This window comes from Cebus imitator, unplaced genomic scaffold (genome assembly GCF_001604975.1).
Source record: "Cebus imitator isolate Cc_AM_T3 unplaced genomic scaffold, Cebus_imitator-1.0 Scaffold61, whole genome shotgun sequence".
Taxonomy (NCBI): Eukaryota; Metazoa; Chordata; class Mammalia; order Primates; family Cebidae; genus Cebus; species Cebus imitator.
In genome coordinates this window covers 7,176,263-7,197,131 of record NW_016107376.1, presented here as the reverse complement: position 1 = coordinate 7,197,131, position 20,869 = coordinate 7,176,263, and the positions used below count along the sequence as shown (strand labels likewise).

The 20,869-nt window shown below is 44.2% G+C and overlaps 1 protein-coding gene and 1 pseudogene across 5 annotated transcripts in view; one reads left to right on the top strand and one right to left on the bottom strand.

The window, feature by feature from the left end:
- The window catches only part of CAMK1D (calcium/calmodulin dependent protein kinase ID), a 457,067-nt gene that overhangs the window by 331,476 nt on the left and 104,722 nt on the right, over positions 1-20,869 (top strand). The gene's annotated exons all lie outside the window — the stretch shown is intronic.
- Positions 2,187-3,404, bottom strand: LOC108305272 (annotated as a pseudogene). The gene has a single exon (XR_001825637.2). The product of XR_001825637.2 is annotated as a high mobility group protein B1-like (transcript).

The following is a 20,869-nucleotide window of genomic DNA, read 5'->3' as shown; positions in this document are numbered from 1 at the left end:
GGTATTTGTGCCTTAAGAGACCTGACTTTAGCTGGGCATGGTGGCACATGCCTGTAATCCCAGCTATGTGGGAGGCTGAGGCAGGAAAGTCTCTGGAACCCAGGAGGCAGAGGTTGCAGTGAGCCGAGATCATGCCATTGCACTCCAGCCTGGGCAACAAGAGCAAAACTCTGTCTCAAAAAAAAAAAAAAAGAAAAAAAAAAAAGAAAAAAAAACTTGTCTTACATACATATTTAGTAGATTTGGGGGAAATCTATGAATATTTTTTAGGGAGGTCAAGTGCCTGTGTAGTAGATAAATGTATATATAACATGCATCTCATGTTCACTTTGAGGATGGGTCTTAAAGGAGGTAGACTTTGGCTCTCTATGTCAGAAGATGAACTGCAGACACAGTTTGTGTCAGTCTCTCTAAGCTGGCTCAAACTGGCTGACGGTCTGCGACCGTTTATTAGGAAAGAATGTCTGTAAAGCTGTGAGGCCAGTCCTCTGTTGGGAGTTGCTGCAGGACTGCATGGTGGGGGTGTGGGTCGTGGGGATTTGCGGGGGCTGGTGTCAGGCAATCTGCTGGGGTCAGTGGGAAATTTTTAACTGTACTTGTTTTCACAGTGTTCTTTAGTAGCTGGTTTCTATTTCATTACAGGAAAGAAAACCTGTGGCACTTAGTTAACACAGGGATACGTGACCAACCTCTCACCCTGTTATGGCCATTAGGTTTTGTTTTTCATGTGTCTCATTTTAGCCACAGGGAGTCCTTTTTGTCTGTTGGCTGGGGGCACAGTTACACAAAGTCAAGTCAGAGATGACAAGTCAACACCATAGTTTCATAATGCAAACAGTCACACCTGCGTGGCTAAACCATGAATCCTCTGAAACATCAAAGAGGGTATCTGGAAACTTGCCCTTTCTTTCTCTCAGATTATTGAAGACTAACTGTAAAGGGATGCTTGAAACAGAAGAAGGGCCGGGTAGGCGGGCTTTCTGGAAACTGGACAGGTGCATGCGATGGCAGGAGATAGGAAGGCAGCCTCCATGGTGCTGTGAGCTGGCACTTGTTTATTGGGAGGGAAACTCTGTGGACAAGAGAGGTTGGATATATGCCACAGGGCTGAAGTTTTCTATATTTTAATATACAATATATGTGGTGCATCCCCTCTGTGAATAAAGTGAAGGGGAGGACGGGGAGAAAGCCTTGAATAACCAACATTTACATGTAAATTTACATGTAACTTGCATTACATTTATGTGCATGTTATTACACATAAATTACACCTCATGGTATAAATGTTGAGGTGGCCAGCAACAATGAAGGCAAGTGATACTGATTCTTCTGCAGCTGCGGGACCACCTCTGCCCTTCCTGTCTAGCACACATTGGGTTTTATGACTGACATAGTTTAATGATGTCATCTTTGATTCCGAAGAAAGACAGTGCAGACCTGGCAGCTTCTGTTTTGCTCATGACTTTTTGTTAAAGGTAAAATTATTTAAGCCAACTGGTTGAATTGTTTTTCTCTATCACACAGGGCTCAGTTAAGAGCACCTGTCTGATTTCACACAGCAGGCATTGTGTGGCCTCTCCATAGTTGATTTCAGCTGCAAAATTAGCCTATCGAATAATCTGGTAATAAAATGTCACCTGCTTCTTCTGTTGTGCTATTGATGCAAGACAAATCAGAAGACAAGAGTTCAGACATAGATGCTCCCCCTCAGTTATGCAAGAGTACACACATATACACAATTTGGTATATGTTAATGAAAATATTTCAGGCCAGTAGGAAAGGTAGATGGTTTAATAAATAGCGCAAGTAATTTTTTAAAAAATTGTATTTACCCAGAAGCATTCAGAACGTTAAAACAGCTGCAACTGTTTTTTTTTTTTTTTGCAATTACAAAGTTGTATGTAGTTAACAGAACAACAATTATTTCGTATGAGCTGCATCAGAAACAACTGAAAATGAAAAAACTACCATCCCCATAGATAACTAATTTGTGCTGTGCACCAACAAGAGCCTGCTTTAAATTTCCGTGCCAATTTACAACCCCCGTACTGTACCAGGCAAGCTTAGTGGCTACTGAGAATACCACCAGGACAGGGCTATCTAAAGACACATTCGGTAGTGTGTTAACTATACAAAAAAGGACACTGTGCAGTTTAAAAACAAATCTCACACAGCCTTACATTTCCATTTGTTTCTTTAAAAGGAGCGAGTTGTGTACAGGGGGTTAAATGCTTTATAGTCAAGAAAAAAACTGCACTAGAACCAACTTATTCATCCTCATCATCTTCATCTTCATCTTCCTCCTCATCCTCTTCTTTCTCCTCTTCTTTTTCTCGCTTTTTCAGCCTTGACAACTCCCTGCTTTGCCGCAGCAGGCTTTCCTTTAGCTCCATATGCAGCACTACCCTTTTCATGCTTTTCCTTCAGCTTCAAAGGCTTCTTTTCATAAGGCTGCCTGTCGTCTGCAGCAGTGTTACTCCACATCTCTCCCGGTTTCTTTGCAGCATCACCAATGGACAGGCCAGGGTGTTCTTTAATTTTTGGGTGTGATACTCAGAGCAGAACAGGAAAAAGGGCGAAGGAAGCCTCTCGGTGCATTGGGATCCTTGAAGTTCTTTTTTGTCTCCCCTTTAGGAGGAATATAGGTTTTCATTTCTCTCCCATAACAAGCCTTGTCCGCCTTTGTCAGATCTTCAAATTTGCCCTTCTCTTTAGCAGACGTGGTCTTCCCCCTCTCTGAGCACTTCTTAGAAAACTCTGAGAAGCTGCCTGAAGCATCTGGGTGCTGCCGCTTATGCTCCTCCTGACAAGTTTGCACAAAAAATGCATACGATGACATTTAGCCTCTCCTCTTCTTAAGATTACTTTGCCCATGTTTAGTTATTTTTCCTCGGCGAGGCACAGAGTCGCCCAGTGCCCGTCCAGCTCTCACTTGGCCCGGCGCTGTCTCTGTGGCGCTCAGTGTACCGCAGTGGCTCCAGTGCAAGTAATTGAAGGAAAACAGACGTTTACCTTGCATTCTCATACAAAATCAATTCTAGATGTACCTAAGATTTAACTCTAAAATGTTAAAGTATGAAATGTCATAACACTGTTTATTATATGGAGTTGCAATAAACCTGTCTAAGCATGACATAAACTCAGAAGCCATAAACAATAATGATAACCTTGATTTCACAAAAATGAAAGAAATCATTTCTCCATAGCTAAAAACAATTTTAAAATAAAGGGAAACAAGAAATATGTTGGAAAAACATTTAACTGACAAAGCGTTACTTCTTATTTTAATTAAAGTGCTCTTTACAAATCCGGAAGGAAAGTGTAAGCTGCTTAACTAGGAGAGTCAAAGGACATAAGCAATTCCCAGGAAAGAAATTCACTCATCTGTGACCACACAGAGATTGAGCATCTTCTACCATTGTAGGTAATAGGAATTAGCAGTGAATATGACAGGCTGGGGTCCTGCTCGAAGGAGCTGTGATGGCAATTTTTTTTTTTTTTTTTTTTTTTTTTTTTTTTTTTTTTTTTTTTTTTTTTTTTTTTTTTTTTTTTTTTTTTTTTTTTTTTTTTTTTTTTTTTTTTTTTTGAGACAGAGTCTCACACTGTTGCCCAGGCTGGAGTGCAGTGGCTTGATCTCAGCTCACTGCAACCTTCACCTCCTGGATTCAAGCAATTCTCCTGCCTCAGTCTCCTGAGTAGCTAGGATTACAGGCATGTGCCACCATGCCTGGCTAATTTTTGTATTTTTAGTAGAGGCGGGGTTTCACCATATTGGCCAGTCTGATCTCGAACTCCTGACCTCGTGATCCGCCTGCCTCAGCCTCCCAAGGTGGTGGGATTACATCCGTGCCCGGCCTGTGATGACAAATTTTATGTGAAAACATGGCTGAAGCATGGTACCCACTCGTTGGGTCAAACACTAGGCTGGATACTGCTGTGGTTAATGTTTCAATCAGTGGACTTTGAGTAAAGCAGATCACCCTCTATAATGTGGATAGGCCTAATCCCATAAGTTGAAGGCCTTAAGAGCAAAGACTGGCCAGGCATGGTGGCTTACACTATAATCTTAGCACTTTGGGAGGCCAAAGCGGGCAGGTCACTTGAGGTCAGGAGTTCAAGAGCAGCCTGGCCAACATGGAGAAACCCCGTCTCTACTAAAAATACAAAAAATTAGCAGGGCATGGTGGCGTGCACCTGTAGTCTAAGCTACTTGGGAGGCCGAGACAAGAGAATTGCTTGAACCCGGGAGGTGGAGGTTACAGTGAGCAGAGATGGTGCCACTGCACTCCAGCCTGGGTGACAGAGCAAGACTCCATCTCAAAAAACAAAAAAGAAAAAGAAAATGACTAGGTGCAGTGGCTCCCGCCTGTAATCCCAGCACTTTGGGAGGCCAAGGTGGGCAGATCACAAGGTCAGAAGTTAGAGACCAGCCTGGCCAACATGGTGAAACCCCGTCTCTATTAAAAATACAAAAACTAGCTGGGTATGGGGGCGCATGCCTGTAGTCACAGCTACTCAGGAGGCTGAGGCAGGAGAATCGTTTGAACCCAGGAGGCAGAGGATGCAGCAGGCTGAGATCACGTCACTGCACACCAGCTTCGGTGACAGATCGAGACTTCATTCTCAAAAAAAAAAAAAAAAAAAAAAAAATTATCCCAGGACTCAGAATGCTTTCACAAATAGCCATCTCCTTCAGTTGTATATTCATATTCATGTTCAACAGGAATTGTATTAATGGATGAAAACATCATTCCCTAATAACTGCCATTACTGACAGAACTCTGCTTGATGTTCTTCTTCATTGTATTTGGAAGCCTTAGAATTTTCTACTCAATAGAACAAGTAGTTCTAGTAATAAATTTCAAATTCTTGCTTTCATAGGAAAATGGGACCTTCGAAGAAAATAGCTTATGAAGATTTGTCAATTTTCTATAAATATACACAGTTCATGCTTAGAAACTTCTCCATCTTGGCAGTCTTCTTTAATATTCTAGGATGTTTATCTGCCTAGAGCCTTTCAAAGTGGATCAGAGAGTTCCCAGCTAAGCAGTGCTTGCTGTCACACTTGTATGACTTCTCACTGAACTTAGAAGAAAAAATGACACTGAATTCAATAAGAATTTGACTTGGCCGGGTGCGGTGGCTCAAGCCTGTAATCCCAGCACTGTGGGAGGCCGAGGCGGGTGGATCACGAGGTCAAGAGATCGAGACCATCCTGGTCAACATGGTGAAACCCCGTCTCTACTAAAACTACAAAAAATTAGCTGGGCATGGTGGCGCGTGCCTGTAATCCCAGCGACTCAGGAGGCTGGGGCAGGAGAATTGCCTGAACCCGGGAGGCGGAGGTTGCGGTGAGCCGAGATCGCGCCATTGCACTCCAGCCTGGGTAACAAAAGCGAAACTCCGTCTCAAAAAAAAAAAAAAAGAATTTGACTTAAAAAATAGTCCGCCTTAAGGGCAGCCAGTGGAAGGTATGGGTGAAAGCAGGGTGTATTTATAACAAACAGATTCACCCAGAATTTAGAGGAAATATGGAGTCAGATTTGAATTAAATAGTCCTAAAATCTCTCACAATGATTCAGCCTTTCTTTTGTCCAAGAACCAGAGGTGGAAACAGACTAGAATTTGTCTCCAGATTCTCTAGGGACCAGAAAATGTTTCTCTACTTTTAACTTCTGGCTTGTTACTTCATTGCTAAATGTAAAGCAACAGAGGTTGAGTATAGGAGACTAGGTTCAACTTCAGCAGCAGCTTTGCTAAGTATTTTGAGAATGTAAATTGTTTTTTTTTTTTTTTTTGGCAAGAGAGTCTCACTGTGTTGTCCAGGCTGGAGTACAGTGGTGCAATCTTGGCTCACTGCAACCTCTGCCTCCCCATTTCAAGTGATTATCCTGCCTCAGCCTCTGGAGCAGCTGGGATTATAGGCGCCCACCATTACTCCTGGCTAATTTATGTATTTTTAGTAGAGACAGGGTTTCACCATGTTGGCCAGGTTGGTCTCGAACTCCTGACCTCAGATGATTCGCCCACCTTGGCCTCCTAAAGTGCTGGGATTACAGGTATGAGCCACTGCACCCAGCCAAATGCAAAGATGTTTTTTAAAATCAAGGGCAAGTGGAAGACCCTTGACACAGGCAGCCTTCCTGCATTTCCACCTAGGTTCCAGAACCTCTGCCTCTAGTCTGGATTTTAGCCAGGCATTGCTGAGGTTCTGGAGTAGAGGCTGTGTCCATTTCACAGCCACGGGGTGTGAAGGGTCAATAGGCTTTGTGGGCAGTAAAAGGCGGCCTTCCGCAGGAAACAGCTCTTGTAGTTTTCAGCATTTGGCTACGAAATCCTACAAAGTCCATTCAGTTTACTTGGCAAGAGTTGCTGATTTGACAGGAAAGTTGTGTGGCCTTGGAATGGCTGCCATTTACTGAAACAGTGATACTGGTTGGGCCAAGATTTCTAAAAGTAGTGACCTTATAAATACTACTCTGTCGTCAGGCTTAATACAGTTTTTAAGTGTGCCTAGACTACAGAAACATAATACTTGTGCAAGAGTTTAACATGGTGTTATTTGATGTGTAAACTCGTGATGTTATTTGATGCATAATAGTTGTTCATGAAATTTAAAAATAGCCTCATCCTCTGGAATCTTTACGAGATTGAAAGTTACCATGTATGCTGGATAAATGAATTGCTTCTAGGGAAAATACAGGGTTAGTTCCCTTCGAGCCTCTGATAACACATTTTTATAACCTTGTCTTATATATGTCAGTACATAACCTGTTTTATGTGTGTGTCTGTTTAAAGACACCTCATTTAATATATGAGGAGACTTCAAAAAGTTCATGGGAAAATGGAATTAAAAGGTAAAAATTAAATATGAATTTTATTTCTCAGCATCAGCCCCATCAAGTTCAAGAGACTTGTAGGAGCTGATAGCAACCACTTAGTTGATCCCTAAAGAACTGAGGGACTGGGGAATGTAACCATGTCAGCTCAGTCCTTGTTCACATTATTAGCTGAAAAAAAATGATGCCCTTTAAAGACTTTTTTAAAGACTAGGAAGTAAAAATAAATCAGAAGGAGCCAAATCAGAGCTGTAAGGTGGATGCCTAATGATTTCCTACTGAAATTCTCCCCAGCTTGCCCTTCTCTGAAGAGAGGAATGAACAGCAGCCTCCTTTTGGTAACAAAGGGCGCTCTGGTGAGGCCCCCTCAGGCATTTTTCTGCTAAAACTTTGGTTAACTTTCTCAAAAACACTTTGATAATAAGCAGTTGGTATTGTTTGGCCTTCCAGAAAGTCAACACGCAAAATGCCTTGAGTGTCCCAACACCTTGTGACCACGACTTTGGCTGTTGACTGGTCTGCTTCTGCTGTGACTGGACGCCTTCCACCTCTGGGTAGCCGTTGCTCTGACTGTCCGTTTTCTTCAGCATTGTACTGGGAAAGCCGTGTTTTGTTTCCTTTTACAATTCTTCAAAGAACTGCTTCAGGACCTTCTTCCCACTTGTTGAAACTTTCCATTGAAATCCCTACTCTTGTGTGAAGCGGAGCTGAGCTCCGAGGTTTTGGCACCCATCGAGTGGAGAGTTTACTCAGCTTTAATTTTTCAGCCAGAACTGTGTAAGCCGAACTGACTGAGACGTCTGTGGTGCTGACGTTTCTGCCGTTCGTCATCAGCCCTCTGGAGTTAGGGCACAAACAAGGTGATTTTTTTTCCTTCTACATTGAGGTGGATGGTCTGCCGCTGTGGACTTCATCTTCAACATCATCTCTTTTCTTCTTAAAACAAGTCATTCATTTGGAAACTGCTGTTTCTTTGGGGCATTGTCCACATAAACTTTTCATAAGGCATCAGTGATTTCACCATTCTTCACCCAAGCATCACCATAAATTTGCAGTTTGTTCTTACTTCAGTTTTTTTTTTTCTTTTTTTTTTTTTTTTTTTTTTTTTTTTTTTTTTTTTTTTTTTTTTTAGACAGAGTCTTGCTCTATTGCCCAGGCTGGAGTGCAGTGGCATGATCTCAGCTCACTGCAGTCTCCGCCCCCTGGGTTCAAGCAGTTCTCCTGCCTCAGCCTCCTAGTAGCTAGGATTACAGGCATGAACTACCATGCCCAGCTAATTTTTGTATTTTTAGTAGAAACGGGGTTTCACCGTGTTGGTCAGGCTGTTCTTGAACTCCTGACCTCGTGATACGCCCACCTCCGCCTCCCAACCTGCCCCCATCAGCCTCCCAAGCTTCAATTTTAGCAGAATTCACGTTGCTCTGATAGGAGTTCTTTTCAAACTGACATCTTTTCCGTCTTGCTGCCTCAGACTAGATCCTGTCTAAACATGTTGTAACACGTTAGTACACATTTATTTTGGTGCAAAAAAAATTGAAATTCATGCATAGTTTTTCCATAATACTTACTTTCCACAAACTTTTTGTTATTGATTCATTTAGCATTGAATTCACAGCCAGCAGCGCTATATAATTCACATCTGAACAAAGCTTACATAACGCACATATTTTCTCCATAAGGCAGTGTGTATTAGTCCATTCTCAGGCTGCTTATGAAGACCTACCAGAGATTGAAATTTATAAAGGAAAGAGGTTTAATTGACTCTCAATTCCACAGGGCTAGGGAGGCCTCAGGAAACTTACAATCATGGTGAAGGGGAAAGCAAACATGTTCTTCTTCACATGGTAGCAGGAAGGAGAAGTGCTGAGGAAAAGAGAGAGAGAAGCTCCTTATAAAAACCATCAGATCTTGTGAGATCTCAGTATCAAGAGAATAGCAGCATGAAGGTAACTGCCCCCGTGATTCAATTACCTCCCACTGGGTCCCTCCTACGACATGTAGGAATTAAAGGTAACTAAATTCAAGATGAGATTTGGGTGGGTACACAGCCAATCATATCACACAGCCTTTCTAAGCTTAGGAGCACTGGATAGCTCTGTAGCAGTATGCCTGGGCCCTGTTTCAAACAAAATCTCAAACAGAAAGCACACAAATAGGAAAGGCATGGTGCTAAATAGTCCAGAGAAAGGACGCTTGTTGACGGTAGGAAAGCTGAAGCAGGAAGGCAGGGTGTCATCTTGTTTGACCTCGGCCTGGACCGTGCATGTTCAGTAACTCGAATTGTCTCCCCTCTGCTCCCATATCCAAGAATGACCACAGAATTGCCGCAAGTATTGATTTCTAAGTCTCAAAGAAGTTTCAGCCAGCAGGTAAATTTGTAAATATGGAATCTGTGAATAATGAGGACTGACTGTACTTCCATTCTCATTTTCATTCCTAAGTATCTTTCTCCACAGATGTATAAAGCATAACATTTTCCTTTCCAGTTTGAAGGTCAGGGTATAAAGGAGTCACATGGTGAGAAGGGGCTGGATGCAAGCTGTTATGGGGTGTGATTGAAAGTTTACTGCTCTTTAAAGGTGCATATTTCCACTTTTAAGTTGCTCGTAGATTATTTTTTGTTTTGAGACAGAGTTTCATTCTTGTCACCCAGGCTGGAGTGCAATGGCATGATCTCAACTCAACCTCTGCCTCCCGGGTTCAAGCGATTCTCCTGACTCAGTCTCCCAAGTAGCTGGGATCTCATAGATTATTCTTTAGTGTCTAAAGGGTTTTTACTTCCAATGGCTTATTTGTGGAATTTATAAACTGAAGTGATTTGCAAACAACCAACAAAAAGCACACCGAAATAACCTGCACAGATTCCAAAGATTTTAATAATTAATTATAGACGCTTGTCATCATTTCCCTGTTTTAAGTACACCCCTGAAGGGCCTGAGACTTCTTCCAGTCTGGGCTGAGCTGGGGATCGGGGGGACTGTCCCAGCCCTCTCTGGCCGAGGCTGCACGGCCTACTCCCTTTCGGTTCAGTTTCGTTGAAGGCTGTGTGGCTGTTTCAGTGACATGTCTGTGATGATTACCGGGCTTCCCACTTCAAAGTGTTTATCTGTCTTCCGATGGCCTTCACGTCATTTCCCGGTATTCTTTTTAGGAGGCGGCCATGAGTTAAGGCAGTTTGAGCATTCTCCAGACTTACTTACTCCTAGAAAGGAAATCTATGGTTCTTTTCTCTGAGAGTGGAGACATTCCAGATCGTAGGAGCTGCACATGACAAGCGTATTTCTCATCCCTGTACTATTGGAAGCTTGGCTGTGGGCCAGGGGTTCTTCTCCAGCCATGCATTCAGAGACCCAGGCAGGCGAGATCCTGCCATGTTCTGCACGTAGGTATAGATAGCCAGCCAGCAGAAGGGAAAAGGAAGTGAGTATATCAGGTGGCGGGGGGGAGGTTTAGGAAGACCCTGGAAGCACTGTACGTCACTTCTCCCCCACATTCCTTGGCCAGAGCTCATTTGTGCGGCTCCCCATTGGACACACAGGGCAGGGGTGGGGGTGCTGGAAATGTATGCCCAGACTGGGAACCCACTTTCTGGAAGCAGCATTCTGTTCCATGATAGGGGAGCAGGAATCGTGCAGGGACAGCTGGTTGTCCCTGGCACACGACAGAAGACAGTGGAGGACGCTGCTCTTGGTGCTAAGGAAGTGAAATCTGTCCTAAGCTCTGAGGTCAACATTGAGGACGTGAGGTTGTTGGAAACACATCTGTCAAATCATTCTCATATTCAAGCTAAGCCCCTATTAAATATGCCACACCTCGAAGGCTTAGAAGCCTTTTAAGTTTCAGGCAAACAGTACAGGGCGTGGGATCTGTTTCTGACACTCATGGGAGCTACTTGAAGACAGGCTCCATCTGTGCCTCTTGCAACAAAGACACTCGATAAATGCAAGTTGAACAATGATGGAGAAATGCGAGTTCTTAGGAATAACAGTGGCTCACTTTTCCCATGAAGGCAGTGTGGGCCACACCTGCGCGTAGCACGTTATGTGTGTCTCTCATTTCATCTCTTAAATCCCTGATAAGAGGTAGGTTCAGTTATGATGAGCCCAGTTTTATAAGAGGGAGAACCATGTGCACAGAGGACATAAGTGGCTTACAGCCTCGTGGCCATGAGCAGCAGAGCTGGTATTTAAGTCCAGGCCATCTGTGAGCTGGGGAGAGGGAGGTAGAGAAGATGAGTAGCACTGGGGATGAGAGGGGCACGTGGTCCCATCTCGGTATTTCATGGAGATTCCACAGTGTGCTTCATAGGGGCTGAAGGTCATCAGCACTGCGCGTTACCTGAGATTCTTGCCAGAGAGCATTGTTCCCTTCAGATTATGATGCCAGTAACTGGGGCCAGTGGGGATTTTATAATCATACAATCCCCATTACAGAGAAACTGAGGCCTAGTCTGTAAAAGGCAAGCCCAGTGTTACATTACAGTAGGTCAGAGTTGTTTCCGAAACAGTTTATCTTATTTTTCTTCTTTGGTTCCATCCAAGCTATAGCTGGTCAGTGTAGTTGTCAAATACACCTGAGATTTTTCTAAAGTTTAACCATTTTAAAAATAAACCTGTCATTTGTCAATTATTTGTATAATGAGCAATTTTAGTCAATACCATAACCTCAGTTGCTCCAGAATTTAACACAACGTTGGTGCGATTCCTATTGGACCTACACACTCAACCACAGAATCGAGTCGGGTGAAGATTGGATGACTGCATTGCCATTTCACTGAGTGCTGTGAATGGGTCCAATTTGCAAGGCTCAGAACAGAAGCCACCAGACCCACAGACCGTGGAAGTTCAGTCCCGCAGCTGTCTTGGCTCCTGGTGACTTAGGTCAACTGCTAATATGTTAGCAATAGACACTGCCATTGCACAGGCCCAGCAATGAGGCATAGTTAACGGCTCTGTCAGACAGCAGCAGCACCTTTCATATGGCACCCAGATACTTCTAAAGACAACTTTGAGTGGGCCGGGTGCAGTGGCTCATGCCTGTAATCCCAGCACTTTGGGAGGCAGAAGCATGTGGATCACCTGAGGTCGGAAGTTCGAGACTAGCCTGACCAATATGGTGAAACCCTGCCTCTACTAAAAATACAAAAATTAGCTGGGCATGGTGGTGTGTGCCTGTAGTCCCAGCTACTCGGGAGTCTGAGACAGGAAAATCTCTTAAACCTGGGAGGCGGAGGTTGCAATGAGTTGAGATTGCGCCACCACACTCCAGCCTGGCTAACAGAGCAAGAATCCATCTTGGGGGAATAAAAAGAGAGAGAGAGAAATTTGAGTTCAATAAAGGAGAAAGGAAAAGCTGTCCCAAAGTAAACTCTCATATGTATTCAAAGGTGTGCATTCCATAGATGAATCATTCACAGTTGGATACTTGAGTCACTCTTCTTGGTGAGCCAAAAGTCACCCAATACTAGGAATAATTTCCCAGCTTTTTTGAAATGTATGTGTGTGGGGGGGAGGGTGTAAATGTGCAAAGGGCAAATTATTCAAAAGACCCAATTAGTGGAGTTTATTAACCCTTACCGCAGGTATGTCTACCGCTGTGCGATATTCATCCTCTTTTTTCCAGCCTTTTAGGAATAATTTTAAGAAGAAGCCTAATGAGGGTAAGGTTAAAAAGTAGAATATTGTTTATGTAAAAGCCCTGGCTGTTACCAGCATTTCATATAAATGTAGCTAATTGCAGTCAGCAGGCCGCCATCATTGCTGGAATAGAAATATGACTTCATTGTCATCATGATCATTATTATGTTAGTTTTTGTAGGAGACACTGAGTGAAAATGGCTAGGGACCAGTAAACATGTGGGCACGTGGAGACATTTATCCACTGTAGCAGCCCTCCCAGAAGATCCCGTTTTCAAGTCTGATGTTTTCCATCTCTAAGGTGATAACATTCAAAAAGAAGAGATTGTTTGATGTTATTGTGTTATATTTTTTAAAAGGGGGGAAAAAAGAGAGGTTACCCCAAGAACAATTCATCACATTTTAAAAGGGAAGTGTATATTCTGGATGATTGACAGTTTATAAAATGACGGCGGGTGCAGTGGCTCACGCCTGTAATCCCAGCACTTTGGGAGGCTGAAGTGGGCAGATCACGAGGTCAGTGGATAGATGGACACCATCCTGGGCAACATGATGAAACTCCATCTCTACTAAAAGTACAAACAATTAGCTGGGTGTGGTGGCGCTCGCCTGTAGTCCCAGCTACTCGGGAGGCTGAGGCAGGAGTATCACTTGAACCTGGGAGCTGGAGGTTGCAGTGAGCTGAGATTGCACCACTGCACTCCAGCCTGGTGACAGAAAAAGATTCCATCTTAAAAATCAAAATAAAACAAAAAAGACAGTTTATAAAATGACAACTGGGAATAAAACGGGTTGTGTCAAGTTTTGTGAGTGGGGCCCAGGGTGGTGCATTGCCATCTTCGATGGCAGGCATTGTGGTTTCTGTCATTCCTTTAAATGTTTGAGAATAACCATTGAATGCGTCTCCCCTGGAAGGTCTATTTCTTATTGTATGAGTATAATGCAAATTAAATATCATTTGCTTTTGTTGTATTAAAGTGTTCCCCTGTTGTGGTGGTATTGGCAGTAATACTGGTTCTAGGAACACGAAATAAAACCTGGTAAATATCACTGGGCAGAATCAAAATATAGAGGCAGTGACCAAGCTCTCTCCTACAGTGTAGTATTCCTTCTCCACAGCGGTCAGGGATCAGTTAGGCTCGTTGACATACCCACTGCTTATTTAGTGGGTTTTAGACTGTAGGTTTCTTCATGCCTGAGTCTTGACCCATCATTGGATACTGAAATCAATTTGCTGAGTTATGACTGGCTTAAAACAAAAAGAAAATAGAACACAATAGAAAATAATAGGCCGGGCACGGTGGCTCACGCCTGTAATCCCAGCATGTTGGGAGGCCAAGCCGGGCGGATCACCTGAGATCAGGAGTTTGAGACCAGCCTGGCCAACATGGTGAAACCTCGCCTCTTCTAAAAATATAAGAATTAGCCAGGTGTGGGTGGCGAGTACCTGTGGTCCCAGCTACTCAGGAGGCTGAGGCAGGAGAATTGCTTGAATCTGGGAGGCAGAGATTGCAATGAGCCGAGATTGCACCACTGCACTCTAGCCTGGGCAACAGAGCAAGACTCCATCAAAAAAGGAAAAGAAAAGAATAATGTACCGTGTATCATAACGATAATAAAGTCTTGTTTTACACACCTCTTATTTCACCTCCGTGAACAGGTATGGTTGTATAAAATATGCTGGTTTTGGGGGACCAGCTTGGTCTTCGATGATGAGTGTGTCTCCATGTGGACGACACTGCTCAGGGTGAATGCAACCAGGAGCAAAGGACCCTGCTCCTGACAAGGACTTGGGCCAGGATTCGGTTGTTCCGCCTTCTTGCCGAGGGCTTACACGTGCTTTCTGTCAGGGTCTTCGCAGAATGGTGGATGGTGCGTGCTAGTCTAAGAGTAGCAATATCTAAAGTCGCTGAGTGTCTAGGAATAAGAATGCTTTTATTAATGGAACAGCTATATTAACTACAAGTGATGCTCACTATTAACCACTGTTTCCTGATGCCAGGCAGTACGTGAACACCTTTATGGGATGCATTATAACTTAGCATCCTTATTTAGCTCTCAGTTATACTGAATTCATAAGTCATTTAATCTTTATCCATTTAGATAATTACAGTGCAGTAGTCCTCCATTATCTGAGGGGCATGTGTTCCAAGACCCCGGTGGATGTAGAAATGGCAGGGAGTAGATATACATTAAGGATTTTTTTTTTTTTTTGAGACCGAGTCTCACTCTGTCTCCCAGGCTGCAGTGCAGTGGCGTCATCTTGGCTCACTGCAACCTCTGCCTCCTGGGTTCAAGCAATTCTCCTGCCTCAGCCTCCCAAGTAGCTGGTACTACAGGCACATGCCACCACGCCCAACTAATTTTTTGTATTTTTAGTAGAGACGGGGTTTCGCTGTGTTAGCCAGGATGGTCTTGATCTCCTAACCTTGTGATCCACACACCTCGGCTTCCCATAGTGCTGGGATTACAGGCATGAGACACTGTGCCCCTCTGATGTACACTAGGGATTTTTAATCTGATCACTGAAATGGCTTCTGAGTGACTAACTGGCAGGTAGTGTAGACAGCATGTGGATGGATGGGCTGGACAAAGGGATTATTCACGTCCTGGGGGAGATGGAGTGGGATGCCACAAGATTTCGTAGCTACTTGGAATGGCTCACAATTTAAAAGGTATTGATTGTTGATATGTGGAATTTTCCGTTTCATATTTTCAGACCACAGTTGATGGCAGGTAGCTGAAACTGAGGGTGATACCTGCTGTATCATCTTTCTGAAATTCAGCACCAAAGCACAGCAGCGTGGATGGAGACAGAATATAGGAAGGCTGGGTGCGGTGGCTCTCACCTGCAACCTCAGCACTTTGGGAGCCCAAGGCAGGAAGATCGCTTGAGCTCAAGAGTTCAAGACCAGCCTGGGCAATACAGTGACACCTCATCTCTACAAAAAAATTTTAAAACCCTTAGCTGATCACGGTGGTGTGCGCCTGTAGTCCCAGCTACTTGGGAGGCAGAGGTGGGAGGATAGCTTGAGGCCAGGAGACAGAGGTTATAGGGAGCAAAGATTGTGCCACTGCACTCCAGCCTGGGCAACAGAGCGAGACCCTGTCTCAAAAGAAAAAAAAAGAATGTAGAAAAGATCTCTGTTTTCCCTTTATTCCCCCAATTATTATTTGAAACAGGCACTCTTTAAGCGCCATCTTTGTGCTGTGCTCTTGTAACATGCACAGAAAAACAGACATATCAGCATGATGGCCATTCAGAGTGGGGTGCACTGGAGTAGAGGGAGATACGTGTGAAGGTATCCGGGGTTTTAAAGGAAAGTGGGACAAGCTATGCGGTTTGGGAAGACATTTCCCGTCGCAAAGATATTTAAAATAAAACTTAACAGGCACATAAAAGAGTTTCCCAGCTGGAGAAAGATGAGGTTACAGAAGGGCTGGGCGACAGAGCCCAGCTCCAGGACATAGCCTGGAATTTGCTCCGTCCAGTCAGCAGTGGGTGCACGTCAGCTGTCAATTGCTTCTTCCGCTTAAAAATAGAATCAGGAAGAAAAATTAATTCCAGTTATTCAGAGTACCAATGAGTGCAGGCCTGGCTAATTAAGGTTTCACTGTAAGTTTAGCATATCAGAAGTGTAATCATGTGTTTTTGTTTTAAATATGTTAAGTTTTTGTTGTTCTGTTTGTATTGACTGGGGTAAAATTTGATCTGCGTAATTCTGATTTTGAGTTCTCACTTACTAATCCAATTTGGCATCCCATATCCTCTTCCCAACAAGAATTTAAAGTGTTTATTACAATGGAGAGGAGGGGAGGAGGGTCAAATAAAACATCAGCAGCAAGGCAGGTGGCCGGGCCCGCACAGGAAGGAGAGCGAGTGTCTGCTGGAACTTGTTACAGAGCGGACGCAGGGCCAGCAGTCAGAAGATAAAGGTGGGGACTGGAAGACTTGCCCAGCTCCGGGGAATTCCAGAACATAGAGGGCAGAGGCCAATGTATTCAGCATGACAGTTTCTTGTCTCTAATCTCTCTTGGATTCTTCCAGTATGATAAGGACAAGTACATGTTTTGGAGAAGCGTGGCATAGCAAAAACACCAGGGGGCCTCGCATACCTGCCTTTGGCATTCATTACCCTGGGCAAGACCCTCTCAGCGCCTGCATTCATAGCTGCAAAATTAGCCATGCACATGCTCCGTTCAAGGCCTTCTGCTGGGAGATTTCTAAGGATTTAAATATGCTTAGCACAGAGTACAGGCCAGAGGAGATACTCCATAAATGGGTCTTCCTCCCCTCCTCTAACCCTAAGTAGAATCCTGTGTTAAACTTTGACTAAGAATGACTCCGTGGCTCCGGCTCCCACTGTATTTCGTTTAAACTTCCCTCTCTAAAGGTCAGAATACATTTCTACAGCACAGTAGAGGCGGGTGGATCACAAGGTCAAGAGATCGAGGCCATCCTGGCCAACATGGTGAAACCCTGTCTCTACTAAAAATATAAAAATTAGTCGGGTATGGTGGTGCATGCCTATAGTCTCAGCTACTTGGGAGGCTGAGGCAGGAAAATTGCTTGAACCCAAGGGGTGGAGGTTGCAGTGAGCCGAGATCTTACCACTACACTCCAGCCTGGCAACAGAGGGAGACTTCATTTCAAGAAAGAAAGAAATTAATAAGGAACTTTAGGAGTGAAGGAATCTTTACCTTTTACCAGCTGTGGTACCGTGAGCCAGTTCTGTAGCTTCTGAGCTGAGGTTTCCACCTCTGGAAGATAGGTTAGTGCGTGCCTTGCCCTGCTCACGTATTGTAAGAATCAGAAGAAGCAGTGGAAGTGAACGTGCTTCACGGTGTGGAATCGAATACCTGGGTGTGTCAAGTCATCTAATCCTTACTACTGCCGTGTACAAGGCATAACTAAACAACAGAATAAGACCCAGTGGGAACGGCGGCTCAGAGGGTGGAAGGGTAAGGGGCTTTGAGGACCGAGATGAATTGTGTTGTCAGCAGCGCCTAACACAGTGTGTGGTGTGGGAGAGGATGCCCTGGAGATTTGAACTGAACCAGGATTCAAATCCGGATCTGGAGGTCTGCGTGTCATCAAAAGATCTGAAAGCCAGAAGGTACCTCAGAGGATTGAAGCTAGGAGGAGCTGAAGGACTGCGGAGATGGGCGCTGGCAGCTTGCCTCACCTTGGGTGGGAAGCTGGGAGCTGGGAGAAGAGGTGGGAGGAGTTGTACCTCTTTTCCTTTTTCCTTTTTTTTTTTTTTTTTGGAGATAGAGTCTCGCTCTGTCGCCCAGGCTGGAGTGCAGTGGTCCAATCTCAGCACACTGCAACCTCTGCCTCCCGGGTTCAAGTGATTCTCATGCCTCAGCCTCCCGAGTAGCTGTGGGATTACAGGTGCACGTCACCATGTCTGTCTAATTTTTGCATTTTTAGTAGAGACAAAGTTTCGCCGTGTTGGCCAAACCGGTCTCAAACTCCTGACCTCAGGTGATCCACCCACTTCTGCCTCCTAAAGTGTTGGGATTACAGGTGTGAGCCACAACGCCCAGCCCAGAGTTGCATCTCTTAACAGCATCCAGGTTAGAGTCTCAGGCAAGGGAGCGGTCATCCATGCTCTGGGGCCTGCACTGTGGCATAAGTGTAGTGGGCACAGACCTTTTGGCAGAAGGTGGCTGCCCAGGTCCAAGCCTCAGACATCTTTCTTCCTTGTTAGACCTTCCTCCTGGATGAGTCACCTGGGTAGGGGGGCGGGTGAGAACCTCTTTGTGGAGGCTCTGGGAAAGCCGATGGAGCTTCGAGCCTCCACAATTACATAAATGGAAAGTTAGAAAAAAACAAAGGCCTTGTGGGCTTGTAAAGATGGAATGCACTGTAGCTGAGAAAATTCTTGGCTGAGAAAATGTGACGAGTGCTATGCTAAGGCAGTGGTTGGAAGATTTTGTTTTTCTTCTTGGTAAAGGGAGACAGTGGCTGCAGAAGGCACCAGCTGTCCCCACCTCTTTGCCATTGTTGAAACAAACACGCAAATGGAAAGGACTTTGCACTGCAGAGTCTAAGGAGGGAAAATGAAAATTTGACAGATACAAAGAACCAAATGCATTCTGAAATCTTTGGGGAGTAAAAAAAGTATGGAGACAGCCCAAACCTTTGAGTCTGCAAACTCAGAAACAGCAAGAAGCTTTTTCACAAGAAAAGGAAACTCAGTGCTCTAGGTACACAGAGGCAGAGAGGAGGGTCTCTGTGTTTTAATCTGTCACCCGCTGTCTTCCATAGCTGTAGGACTATCGAGTGATTCTGTTTCCTCTCTGTAGCAGCATCCAGGAAAATATCTGTTTACTTAATGCCTCAGGAAAACATTCAGATTTATGATTTGATCAGTTTCAAAGTATTTCTGCGGAGTTTTGTTACTTTGTTTTATTTAACTTTTTTATTATGTGGTTGCTGATGCATTGTAGGCATATTTAGCAGTTAGGAAATGTCTAAGGAGAGACTCCCTTTGATACAAAGCCAGTAGGAAGGGAATTGAAGAAGGAGAGCTGATGCCCGCGGTTTTTCGTTTTCACTTCTCCAGCCCTGGAGTCAGACCACATAGGTTTGCATCCTGACTCTTCAAGTTACCGTGTGACTTTGAGCAAAGTTCTTAACTTCTCTGTGCCTCAGTTTCCTCTCTTTAAAAAGTGATCATAATAGTATTTACCGCACAGATTGTTATGAGGATTAAATGAGAGACTACGTAAATGCTTAATATCATATTTCAAAAGAAAGTAAACATTTACCATTTGCAACTATCAACTTTGAAGACACTGAATTTTGTCTTTAGTTTTCCCACTTAGAACCCAAAGTGTGTATCTGGATCCAGATAGAATGACATTGATTTATGCTGTAACAGTGTTATGCTACTGCCACAGAATATTTCTGGACAATCTCTTGATAACTTTCAGTAATTTGGCTGTGCCCTGTCATTTGTTCCATACGTGTTTATTGAGCATGTATTATATGCCAGAAACTACATGAACTATGGAAAATATGAATATGAAAAATATAGGGTCCACAGATTAGTGGCAGAGACAGAGAAGCAAACAAATGCCTTTGATACAGTATTTTGTACGTTAATGTTGTTAGTGACTGGAGAGGCCAGGTGCTCAGACTTCTTTTGGGCTCAGGTTCTGCACGTTGTGGGTTGGGGGCTGGGGTAATTTGCCACCAGCAAGGCTTGGATTAAGCCACCTGCTGCTGCCCAGAATGCGATCCAGCTTTTCCCAGTGAAAAGGCAGCTTTAGGAGTCAGGACCCAGGCAAGATGGGGGAGTGTGTAAAGAACTACACTGTATTCCACTAAGAACAAATAACTAATCGCACAGCAATATAAACTAGTATGTAAACAGAGGCATTTGGGCTGAGCACGACTCCACCAGCGACACATACCCCCGAGTGTACACCAGGTATAAAAAGTCATTCATATCTCTGTTGCATTTGACATTTGATCAGTCACTATTGGAGTGTTCATCAACTCGTTCAGACTGTAACATGGATCTTTGCTGGGTGGATTAAGCTTTTGAATATATCGCTTGTCTGTTTCATCCTGCAGTCAAAATCCAGCTCCCACATAAGTCTGTTGTTGGATGGAGCTCCCAGTTATGGAAGTCTGTCCTCTTTTTCTCCCCTTCTGTTTCTTGGTATTAATTTCAGCTTAATCAAGTCTTCTGGCCCTGTGATTCCAGGAACAGTTGGTTTCTGGCTAAAAGCAAAACAGAAAACCGACTGTTTTCGTCGCATAAGGTGATGTGGCAAGAACTCGTTTCTAAGGACTGCAAGATCTAGCCTAGCCATTTTCAGCGGTGGCCGTAGCGGACTGGAACAGGGGCGCCACCTGCAGGCGGAGGGGGAAAACACAGAGCAAGAAACGCAAACCTTGCTTTACAGGACGGGCATTTAAAGGCAAAGGAGATTCAGTCCCTCTTTACTGATAGACAGTAAAGAACTCAGCAGGCGTGCTTGTAGATAAATATGCATGAGAATGTGACGTTGGAAGAGCTCTCACATACTCCCTTCATTGCTGCCTTTTGGAGTTTCAGAATGTTTTACATTTTTATGTTTATTTATATTTCTCTTTGTCAGAGTATGGAGATGCGAAAACCATCTTCCAGGGTACTTGGTGCTTCTTGGTACTGTGGGCCAGTCTTTTCAAAGAGAGTACTGCCAGCAAAGTATTCCGCACTCTCACAAGAGGAGGTGGATGCCATTGCATTCCCTGTTGTGTGAGGCAGGGAAGGACGCTGTGGCCCTGAGCCAGGGTCCGCACAGCACGTTGGTCTCCGTCCTTTCTGGCAGACCTAAATACCAACTCCATCTACATGTTTTTACAGAAACAACAGTGCTGGTCTAGAATGAAGG